This window comes from Apaloderma vittatum, unplaced genomic scaffold (assembly GCF_000703405.1).
Source record: "Apaloderma vittatum isolate BGI_N311 unplaced genomic scaffold, ASM70340v1 scaffold3488, whole genome shotgun sequence".
Taxonomy (NCBI): Eukaryota; Metazoa; Chordata; class Aves; order Trogoniformes; family Trogonidae; genus Apaloderma; species Apaloderma vittatum.
Window position 1 is genome coordinate 16,631 of NW_009730049.1, and position 12,336 is coordinate 28,966.

Below are 12,336 nucleotides of genomic sequence, written 5' to 3' on the forward strand. Positions count from 1 at the left end.
ACCAAGGAATGGATTCAGTTTGTCCTTCTTTCTTTGTAGGTTAACGGATCCAGCTCTGACTGGGAGATTTAGTGATTACAGCGACTTAATTGATGGGGGAAACATTTCCTGGCAATTACTTCTGTGTCCGTCTTGGCTCGCTGAGTGTTTCCCTTCGCACCGCGGATGGTGGGGACCGCCCTCGCGTGGCACGCTGCCCCGGTGCCTGGGGACACAGCCAGCCCTGGGGAAGGACAGTGGCCTCCTGGGTGGCACACATGGCTGCACTCACACTCCAGACGAGCCTCCAGGACAAGCCCGGGCGGATGGATGCTGCCTGCGGTTGTGCTCCTGCCTGTTACGTGCCTTGGGAAGCCCTGGAGAGGCTGGATCTGCTCGCCCACCACCCACTTGGTGTGGGCAGCATGGGCAGCGCTGGCAGCCAGGCAAGTCCTCAGCAGCCACCCACCCCTCTCTGTTGCACCGAGGTTCAGCCTGGGTGATTTCCAGCATTGCTCTTTTCATTGCAGCGCAGCATGAGAAGAGGCTTACGGATGCCTTAAAGGAATAAACGATGCATAAAAATATTTGATCAATTAAGCCGAACGATTTGGCAAGCTCAGGCTCCCGCTGTACCCATCCTCCTCACAACTGCCTCATTATACAGCCCTAAATCAACCTGTCACAGCTTTTTTTGGCTTGGGGGAAAGAGAGAGGGAGTGAGGGAGGGAGCTGCTTTCCAGCATTCGCCTCCCAAACAGCAAACCCTCTCCCTGAGCGGGAAGCGGAGCACTGAGTCACGGAGAGCATTCCCCCCCCGCCACCCCCTCACTGCTCACTCCGATCTGCCTGCGCTGCTGCTCCTCATTAATTTGATTGTGGAGCAGGGACGTGATTGCAGCGGCCGGAGCAATTGCTGCATTAGCCCACACACGCCAGCTCTGCCTGGGACCAGAAGTGCCTTTTTGGTGCTGTCCCCAAAGCTACTGCTCGGTCACTCGCTGCTGTCTGGGAAGTAGCCCCGGAAAGGGACACAGATCAGCAGGGTGGGAAGGTCTGGAGGTGACCCAGGGAAGGGGTGTCCACTCCTCAGATGCCAGAACAAAGAGGGGTCAGATTCTGCTTACATCTGTCCATGTCACATGTAACAAGTGCCTGGAGACCCTTCTCTGGCCTTAGCTGGGACAAGGGGCTCCTGGAGCCCCATACCAATGGATACACCTGCCCTGTAGTTTCAGATCAGCCTCTTTTCACCAGGACACCATAAGGGAATTGCACCAAGAGTCTCTTGATATGAGCAGGTCCCAGAGGGATTCTCTATATGGGCGTGAGCCGCAGACACCAGACACTGAATCTTTCACCGTTTGTTAGTCAAGAGAGAAGCAAAATCTGTCTCTCTGGGAGCCTTAGTGTTTCACAGGCCCTGGAGAAATCACCTGAAGACTTGTTTCCTGCATTCTCAGGACAACGGAGCATTCATCACTGTGCCCTGGATGCTGTGCTCAGTCTGTCTAACTCTCTGAAGACTAAGTCTGCTAAATGAATTTGGAGCCAGACCCATTGATTCACTCTGCTGGGAGAGTGAAACAGCTGCAAACTCATCTGTTCAAGGGAGCAGAGCCAGGCAGCCAGAGCGTCCCTGCTATGCTGGGCCCCTCTGCAGCAGATACAGCCCAAACTAGACCCTTCCACCCAAGAAAACCTTCAACCCAAGAAGAAAAATAATGGACTGGGTGGTATAAACACTGACCCTTGCATACAAAACTGCTCTGGATGTGGTTAACCAAAAATGGGTGGTTTTCTCCTCTTGGCACCACCCCAGGAGGCAGGGCAGGGCAGGGCAGAGATGCTGGCTCAGGCAGGCAGGCTGGGACCCCGACAGTCCCTGGGACCTGCTGCGCTGCTGAGGCTGCCGACAGATTGGCTCAGTGCTGGGTGACTGATGCTGGAACGACAGCTCGCATGGGTGGCATGTTCAATCCGCACTGTTTAGTTTCTGTGCCTTTTTAACGTTGTCAAAACATGAGATGCTCCTGCTGCTTTTGCAGCCTCGCTAATTGGCTGCAAAGAGCAGATTTCTGTTCAAATGGCAGCTACTTTTGAACTTCGGACTTGCCTTTAAAATCCAATTCCTCTGAGGTTCTCCCCACTTCTGCCTCTCCTTCCAAACGCGGCTCTGCTCCACCTCGCAGAGCTGCCAAGTGGCACAAGCAGCAACCTGCTCCCACAGCCCTCCTTGGAAGACCTAGGGCAGGGATCCCACAAGTGCTTTTCTGCTCCTGTGCTGGTCACCCCAGGCTCCCCCAGCCTCCGTGACTTCTGGAAATAGAGGTCGGGAAAGCCCAGGCCAACCCGTTAGCTGGAGCCTGCAAATGAGACCCTCTCAGAGAAGCATCTTTTGGTCTGAAACTTCAGTTGTGATGTCTTCAGACTTTCCCATTCCAGCCTCATTGCATTCCTTTCTTCTTACTCCGGTGGCTGTTCATTCCCCTCAACAAGCCTCTCTGATCGCACAGGTGCAGGGGAACGCTGTGTGTTGGGTGACGCGCGAAGCACCTGCCTCAGTCACAGCAGTAACTGCGCTCTCTGCCTGTCCTCCACCCATGCCCTAGCTCAGTCACCTCTGCAATTTGGGTGGGTTTGATCTGTTTTCCAGCTCTGCTGAAGCCAGTAACAGTTTGAGCTGCACAGCAGGACTGGAGCCTTCCCAACAGCGCACACCTGGCAGGCTCTGGCTTTCTTTAGATGAGGCTCTGGGAAAGCCCAAGTGAATCCAGTGGCAGCCAGAGAAGGGCTGGAGAGCTGGGACGTCTCCAGACTCAAAATGCGATCTTCTCCAGGGAGATTGGGAAAACCACATTACAAGACTGGTCCAGATCCTCAGCAGAACTGATGGAAGGAGGAATGGGTGAGCTGGACAAAGCCCCCTGACCCCTAAGCCTGCACTAAGGAAAGCCTGGGCGATGTACATGTGTGCAATGCCAGGAGGGCAGGCCCACGAGGCTGAAGCCTGCGCTAACACACAGCTGAAGCGCTTGCTAAGACCCTGTTGCTTAGGAAAACAGCCTGATATTTGCAATGAGCTACTTGCCAGAGTGGAAAATGCTCATGTCCAGCACATCCTTCACTCAACAGATGTGCTTCAGGTCCTTCTAAGCTGTAAAAAGACTGGCCAACTGACCTCGATGGTGCAGATGGGCTCAGCTCCAGTAGCCATCATTAGCTAGACAAAATGATTTTCATTAACTCAAGAAATCTGAATTTCAGACTCAGAGATGAGCTGTACAGGCACAAAAAACACCTGAATGCTTTCTTACATCACCTCTTGCAAATGCATTGACCATGATGAGCCACAAAACCAGCCTGCTATAGCAGGAGGCAGCTGCAGCCAGATCCATTGCTGGAGGTTGCTGGGCACAGAGGAGAAGCTGGACATGCATGAAAAATCATGGCCAAAGCACACTCAGTAGGAGGAGTTGGAGCAACAATTCTACATTACTTGATAATTTTGGATCACAGATGGAAATATTCAAGAGAAGCATCTCGTAAATCACACGGTCTGTGGTTTTTCCCTTTTCCCTGCTGTGTTATGATGGAAAATTGCAGCTGGTGTTTTCCAAAAGCCATGAAATACGTGCAGGCCCTGGCAAGTTCACGTCCAGCTGCAGTAAGCTCCACTGTAGCTTGGTCCTTGCCTTCAGAAAGATCACCAAACCAAACAGTTGCATTTTGCTGACTGTAATTTGCACCTTCCCCCAGCTCATTTGTCTGCTCCGATGCCTCTCGCATCAGTGTTGACTCAGCGCTGTTCTCATGCCAGCCTTGCATCCCTTGAACACAACTACAGCTCGTGGATTTCTGATGGGAAACAGGGAAAAGGGCACGGGCAGACAGCTGCAAGAGAAACAAAAATGATTGTTTTTATATGATTCTCCAATAAGAAAAGAAAGGGACTTTGTTGAAAGTCACTATGCTGTACCCATGCTTCAGTCCAGAAGATCTTCTCTGCTGCTGCCTTACTCTGCAGCCCAGAGCGAGCAGAGCGAGTGCTGCAGCAGAGACCTCTCCTAGCGCTTGGGGCTGCAGCTCTGCCGTCAAAACCACGTTCTCCGTCTGTGCTCAGCCTCAGCAGCACAGCAGTAAATTGTCACCATCTTTTCCCTGGTGCTGCCCTCACACCCCTCTCCACTGGCACTGCCCCAGTTAACCCAGGGGACTCGAAGCGAGCATCGTGCCATCGAGTGGGAGCAGCAGCATCTTTGTGCTGCAGCCCAGGACACGCTGGGGTCCAGGATGTGGCCCCTTGATTACCCTGGAGATATGCTAATGGATTTCTATTTTAATTACATAGAAGTCTAAACATGCTGCAGGGTCTGGCTAATTCTGCACAGCACAGAGGAAGGTCTGTGCCTCCCCCAGCAGCTTCTTTTTTTTCGCATAATAAAAGTAAAGTAACACTGGGGACATGTGTCTTTTACGGTCCAATGTCAGGCGCCTGCAGGTCCCAAGAGCCATGAGCGGGAAGGGAGAGAGAGGGAAGGAAGGCAAAATAAACAGATAAATCCCTGGAACATATGGCTTGTGCTCGGTATCTTTACGCATGAGGCACCCCACTTAATAAAAGTTTAGGATGGAAAAGCCAAATAAAATTGATAATCTGCCCAGGGAGGGTGATTCAGATGAAGTAAGCACATTACAAGGGGGTGACTGATTTACAGTTTTCTTCTATTTGCAGTTTTATGACTATTACAGTTATTCTTGTGAATATAATTCATTACCGTGCTATTATTCCCAGAAGCGAAAATCAAAGGTTTATCAGCCGACACCGGCAAGCATGAAATACTGCCCCAACACTCAGCTCTACACCGGAATCAAAGCTCAGATCCAACTGGGGAGGCAGGAGCCGAGTGCTCACCTCTCCCCATCCCCAAGTACCCTCCTGGGCTGTGGGCAGGGGCGGCAGCTCTGAGCCAGCAGCATCTCCCAGGTGGGCAGGGAGGAGGCGATGAACCACACAAGCATCTCATCCTCCAAAAGATGTTGGGCACGGGAGTGGGAAGGTGAGGGTGGTTCGGTTATTTGGAAATAAAGGCTTGTGTGCTGGTGGGCAGCCCTGGGGTGAGTGCAGGTGGGAGGGAGGTGTAGGAGCCGGGTACCGAAGGGGGGTCAGACACGCTGCTGCTACTCGGGCCATGACATGGGTTTGGGCACAGCATCTCGCTGTGCTGAGAGGTGCTGGTGGGGTGGGGTGATGGGCTTGAAACACAGAGAGCATGACTTAGAGCCAGGAAGAATGAATTGAGGGAAGGGTTTTATTCTGACTAACAGCTATAGCTGGGAGAGATGAACTGAACCGGGGCTTTATCCAACATAAAAAGCAGTGAAGAGACGACTGAAATATACTTTAGGTTTCTACTCGTTGGATATCTAGTTCTATAGCCCATATTAAACACAAAAGCCACTGTTCCTGTGGAGAGGAGATGGGGCCCAAGATCAGCATGTCTGTGCCAGACCAAGGGCCCCTTCAGCCAACCATCCCAGCGCTCATCCCGGCCAGGAGTGGGTGTGTTGGGGAGAACAGGAGGGTTCGAGCAGACTTGAGGGACACTTCCCAGGCATCTACCCAGCTTGTCTCAGTACTTAATAGCTCTTGATAGATTTTTTTCTCCCTAGAATTTTTCTAATCACTTTCTGAAGCCTTTCAAAATTTTGGCATTTGCAGTATCTCCTGGTAATAAGTCTCTGGCTGGAGGGTGTGCTGAGGGAGGAGGTTTATGTGCTTTCAAAGTCTCAGTCCATGGCACTGGGATCTAAGTCATGTATGAGGATGGGAAACACAAGTGCAGAGGTAAAGAGTTTACCCCTCACCACTACAAAGTGCCATGGTGGAAGCAGACTCTTCGAAGTCTGAATTGCTTGAAAAGAAAAAAAACTGTCACCAGGTGCATTGTCAGAGTCTCTCCTCAGCCCTCTGCTCTCTCCAGGGCCCTGGAAATGGCACATCCCAGAGCAGCTGAAAACAAGTAGCCAGGACAAGCCATAATTGCTGTTTAACAGCTTTAGATGAGGAAAAAAAAACACCACAAAACCTACACTTAAACAAATGTGCCCATTGCACTGAAGCGAGCTGAGCTCCTGCCCGTGCTCAAAGCGAAGCACATATCAAGTGCTCTGTTGAGAAGTGGCAGTTTGCTGAAGCCAAGAGCTGCAATAGAGTGACGTGACGAGACCAGCAAAGGCTCAGCCTAATGACAGCCCCTCCTGCGGTCCCTCAGACTGGCAGTGCCAGCTCAGGTCACTCATCCTCGTCCCATGGCCAGGTGCCAGGTTGAGGCTGTCCTCAGCTTCCCCAGCGCTGCCGGCACGGCGCTTCCAGCTCGCATTTCGTGCAGCAAGCAGCTCCAACAGGACATGTGCAAAATAAATCCTATTCAGCTTCAAACGACATGAAGTAAAGGCAAATCAGCTGCAGCAATAACCATGTACTTTCCCTGCCAGAGGCTGGGGGCAGTGGGGCCCTGAAAGTGCCCAGAGAGGACTCAGCTCCACACCGCGCTAACGGTACATGTGTGGCCGAGGGACTTTAGTATCACAGTTAATTGTGATGAGCAATAAAATTCCAGCTGGGGATGAAGGTCCCAGCGCCTGCCAATTAGTCCTGGCACCCTGAAGACAGACTGTAATGGGATTATTGAGCCAGTCCTATTATGCACTAAAGTGTTTGGGGAACCTCGCCACTGCGCCGCTGCCGAGCTGATGAGAGTGACGTGCACATCAGCACATGCCGGGAAAGGCTGTGCACGGAGAGCTGGGATGAGAACCAGGCACCTGCCTGCTCTTCCCATAAAAAATAAGCACTTTTCTCACTCCCTGGCTAAAGCACTCATCATGTCAAAGGTGTCTAAGTCAATAAGCAAGTGGTAATGCCAGGCAGTGACCAAGGTTTTGGTGTTTAAGATAAAAACGGATTCGATTTCTCGCTTGAAAAACAAATTCAAAGAAGCTGCCGCAGCCCCCAGCTGAGAATATTTAAAAGGCAGCACTGATGCAAGGAGCTGTTTGCTTGGTCATCTTACTATAATGGCAGGTATTTGTGATTTGGAGCTTTTTCCTTGGCAGCCCTGCCGAGATTTCATGTTTATAACACTACAATCAAGGGTGGGAGGATGGGCTCAGCGTGCCAAAGCAGTCGCCACTCTCTCTATCTCATGGGTGACATTTGGAGCTGGCAGGTTCACATGGCAGACAATGGAGGGAGCATCCTGCAGACTCCTCATCTCAGCAGCTACCAAAAATACGCGACCCTCTGGCTCTGCTTGCTGCAAATGTTGATGGAGGGATTCCTTTTTTGGTGGAGGAGATACCAAAACTGCAGTTTAGATGAAGCAGCGCTGGCAAACCCCAGCCATGGAAAGGTGCAGATGTTTGTGTTGTGGGTGCTGCACCCTTGGCTCTCCCGTGGCTCCCAGGGGGGGGCCCATGGCAGTCAGCAGCTCGGAGGCAGGGACCACGTCTGGGTGCGTGCTGGTACTGTAGCCCATGTGGTGCCATCCTCAACAGTTCCTGGAGCTCTGAAGCTACTAATTACCCCAGAGAACCCATGGTCTGGTCTGGAGCTGAGGTCTCCTGAATTATCACACAGTGCCTGCAGCCCCTGTCCCCTCAGTGCCCAGTTCTTGCTGCGTTTGGCTGAAAGGCCAAAATGTGGCTTCATTTTGCTCTCTGTACTTGGCCTGAAAGATCAAGTAATACTAGGCTGAGAAAGATCATCTCCTGCTCATGGATCGCTCTGAAACATCTCCTCTGGAGCAAGGACCTGTCTGTTAAAGAGCTCTCCTGACTCCTTGGTGGAGGGACCCAGGAGCTTTCTGCTGGGGCTCCGTCCCCACCGGGCAATGCTCCAGAGCTGATCACTGCTCCGGGGCAGGAGCCCAGGCAAGCCTGGAACGATGCCTGCCCCAGGGAAGCACCACAGCCACAGCAGGTTTGCAGGCAGATGACAGAACTGAATCGGATGCCATTTATTAGGTAATAAAGGGGCAGACTAAGTGGAAAATGAGTGAGGTGGGAGAGGATGGGTTCTGGGCTGTGTCTGCAGGAAGCATTAGCAGGACATGGTTTACGGGGATGAAAAGCCATTTGATCATTAGGGGCAACATTTAGTGCCTGGGGCTGCAGGAGAGGAAATGATGCTGCTTTTCCCCCCGCTCAGCTCAGCCCAGAGCCAGCACTCAACTCACTGTGCCCAAGGGCTGCAGCAAGCTGGAGGAGCACAGCCACCATGGCTGAGGCTGTGCCATGATCCAGGAAAAGGTCAGCAAATGTCCTCCTGCCAGAGCAAGGCTGCTCTGCCTATGCTGGGCTGCAGGCAGCTGCTCCTAAAAAAGCATTATGAGGGGTTTGTTTTACCTCTATTTCATAAGGAGCTTTGCTTTTCTGCCTGGAAGCCTAATGTAAGGTGCCTCAAGGTGGGGTTTCATCTCACCTTTATCATCCCAGATAGGCAGATGCCCCCAGAGTCCCAGCAAGGCTCAGGCAAGATGATGTGCACACCTCAAAGCCCAGGCAGATGCAGGGAAATGCCCTGGGAGCCACCTCTCACCCACGTCCTGCCCTGCTCTCCCTGTGAGGCCAAGACACACGGGCAGCCTGCAGCCACACTCTGAATTGACAGTACTTTGATCTATTAAAAATTACACGCTCAAGGGCTCAACTCACACTCAGGACACGGGTGCAAGAGCCACGCATGTGCTGCAAGCGAGTGGGCACTCATGGCTGGGGAAGCCTTTGCGGATCCAGGAGAAGCACCAGAGGGATTTGCTCCTTGTGTCGAGGGTGGGAGGTGGGGGGCAGCAGGAACTGTGCCTCTCGGCAGCGCTTCGTGTGATTACGCACATTAAAGGACAGAGTGCGGCATCATCTAGTTTGGAAACACTGGGAAGGAGGGAGCATTGATCTCTTCCCGGCTGACAGTTTCTGTGACCGGCAGCAGCAATTAGAACCTCCCTGAGAAGGATGCGGAGCCACCGCGAAGCACTAATGATGGTGGCAGAGGTGAGGCAGGACTCCACCTGCCTTGTGCAGGTGATGCTGCACGCTCATGGCTTCGTGCTGGGGATCTAAGTGTGCCGGGGAGCAGCGTCCACAAAGAGCCCCAAGGCTGTTGCTTGTATCCCACAGCACCACGACAGCTCCTCGCCCCAAGGAGAGCACTCCAGGATGTCCCCAGCTTGCTAAGGGCATCACCATGCTGGGGAGGGGGAGGAAGAGCTGGTGGCCTCCCTCAGGACAGGCAGGAGAGGTCATGCTCGGGATAAAGGTAAGATCAAATTGATCAAGCAAGCAGTGAGCAGCAGCATTCCATCCCGTTGAATTCGATCTTGTTTGGCTTTGGGTTTCCCTTTTACCCATTCTCCTACCATGAAGAGTTTTCTGCACAGAGGAGGGAGCTCTTCCCAAAGCCCTCACCTTGAAACATTGATATTGATCTTCCCAGCATGTCAAGACACCACCTCCCTGCCACCCACTGCTAATTACAAGACAAAACTAGATTTGAGGCAGGATGGCACAGGATGTTTGAATGCAGGAGGGAGTGAAGAGACGCCAGATGCTGCCAGCCAGAACAGTGACACTCAGTGAGACAAGGGGCTTGGAGGTTCACGGAAAGTATTGGAAATTGCAACGTTCACTGCACACATCCACTGGTTGGAGAGGGGTAATGGGCTTCTTTACAAGAGCTGACATGCCTTCAGATGACCTGCCATAAGCTGAGACACAAGACAGAGGACAGGGAAGGCTGGTTCTCCTTGCTCTGGGACAAGCACACCCGTGTAGCAATGTTCCTCCTGGCAGAGCTCACACCCAGCTCAGCAGCTGGTCCATTGCTGGACAAAACTGCCCTTGCCTGGAGCAGCTCCTCAGCTCTGGACACCTGAGCAAATCCTCCGAGAAAGCAGAAATCTCTCGGCATGGGACACTGTGCTGATGGCATGGCCACACACACCAGCTTCCTATAGGTAATTAATTAGCTCCTTTTTTATTCACCATAATCCTCTTTGGGTTTGCAGCCTGCATGTTGGGATGGGGTGACCCTGGATGCAGGATTCCAGCATCCTGGATGGTGCTTCTCTATTCTCATGCGAATCATCCCAGTTCCCTCTACAATCTCTATGGAAATACACAGCAGCAGTTCCCTCCACCCCGCTAATATTTCTTCCAAGTCATTTATTCCTAAGAAACTTAGAAACAGGCTATAAACACATGACAACCTCTGGGGAGAGGCTCCTCATTTGGGGGGGTGACGCCCTCCCGAGCCAGGCTGCTCCTTGGAACTGTGATGCTGCTCCCTCAAAAGAGTGTGGGGCATCCACAAAGTTCTGAGGGGGGCTTAGAGGGGCTGCATCGTGCCTGAAGCCCCTGCCAGCCCCTGCAAGAGGGGCAATGGTGATGCCCCCTTCCCACTAAGCTCCAACTGGGGAGGGAAAGCGCAGAGGGTGAAGCAGGACCTAAAGCATCGTGGGGCTCCTGAGCAACTCAGAAGAAGAGCAGCTGAAGAGCACTCCCTTTATTGATTTATTTATAGAGATGAGATATTAATGCAAGACCTGTTGTTTGAACTGGTTTCTTCTCACCGTGCTGAGTGAGAAGCCCTGCTGTGCCCGGGTGTATGTGCGTGCAGCGTGTGCTGAGTGCTAATCTCTGCCCCGTCCCCTCCTGCTCCATCTGTTCACTTTGACTTCTCAACTTCCTATTCCCCTTTCCCCACCCTGAGCAGGGTCTGGTTGGCAATTAAAATATTAGTGGGGGGGAAACGTTTCATAATGCACATGATTATTCCTCAGTCCAAGGAATTTTAATTAGCTGAAAATACAGAGCAAGTTTTGCAGGTCGGATGCTGCAGCCTGGCGGTGAGACCTCGCTGGCTGCCTTCTCCTGCCCGCAAGTTGCCTTGGATGGTCCATTACTGCTTGGCCAGAGCTTGTACCTCCAGATTTTTGCTGCAGCTTTATTATTATTTTTATGTCTTGAGTTTCACAATATACAGGCTTTACAGCAGCGTATTTTTTGTGATGGGTTTTTATCTTGGTTTTGGATTTTGCTCAGGAGCATAGTGAGGTGATGGGATTTATGGGCACCTCTGGGTTTGTCATTACAGCTTTTCTTAGCAAGATCATCACTTTTGTCGCTACCCTTGCTGGCCTTTCTCTCTGGCTTTGACGATTCCCAAGAGGCGCAGCCCACATTAGTCTCCAGCTGTTGTTCGAGCAACCCAAGCAGTGATCATGCAGGAGCTGTTGTAGCTAAATAAAAGTTTCAAGAACAGCAGGATTTTAAAAGTCTTCTGAGATATTTCTGCTGTCATCCATTAACACCGGCTTGAGCGAAGCCCTGCTTACAGGGGACAACGGCAAAAAGCATCCTCAGCTGGAAGACTAAGCACTAACACAACAGTCTTGAACAACTGGCTGGGGACTGAGAAAGCAGCCAAGAGCTACAGCAGAGCCAGGAGCTATAAATTGGCAAATGGATAAAAGAGCCAGAGCGTTATTTCTTAATGGTGTCAAACTCAGGACTCGGGTGGAGGAGGCATGAGCCAGCTCCAGCTTGTGCCCAAGCTGCTCTGGGAAGAGCTGTCCCATGGCTGCAGAAGCAAAGCATCTACTGTGTTTTACCTTAAGTGGGCTAACGAGATCCCCTCAAAACCCCCACCAGCCCACCTACCCACCCAGCAAAAGTGTGAGGATAAAGATCCAGCACAAATCTTCTCCTCCTTGACTTTGTGAGTTAACATACGAGTCTTGTGATTTCTTTTAGCTGGAGCCCCAGAGTGGGAACCAAAGGGTGAAGGGATGCTGGTACCATCGACTTACTCCTTCAGCATCTCTCAAGGAAGCACAAGGGCCAACAGCCCCCTTTTCACACCCTCATCTCTGACACTTTGCAGAGACAAGGACATTTTATTGCTTTTGCATAGACTTTGCAAATATTGCCCCACAGAAGAAATGACAGGAAAATGACATTTCCAGCTTTAGAAGGGAGAGTGTACTCAGTGGGAGGAGTTATTAGAGAGATGAGATGAGATCAGATGCTCAGAGGAGTGCTTGCTATCAGCAACTGAAAGAAAAAGGGGCAAGGGTGTGGGATAAAAGCAGAGCTGCAACCCTGGTAAAAGAAATCCTTGGCAGAGGCATGGCTCAGCGTTCATCTTTCCCAAACTGCTGGAGGGCTTAGGCTGACCTGAGCATCTCTATCCTTCATCCCACAGGAGACCGATAGCAGCTCCAGGAAGAACAACACTTCTCAGCAGCCTATGGTCAAAATAAAAATAATAATAATAAATAATAACAAAAAAGAAAA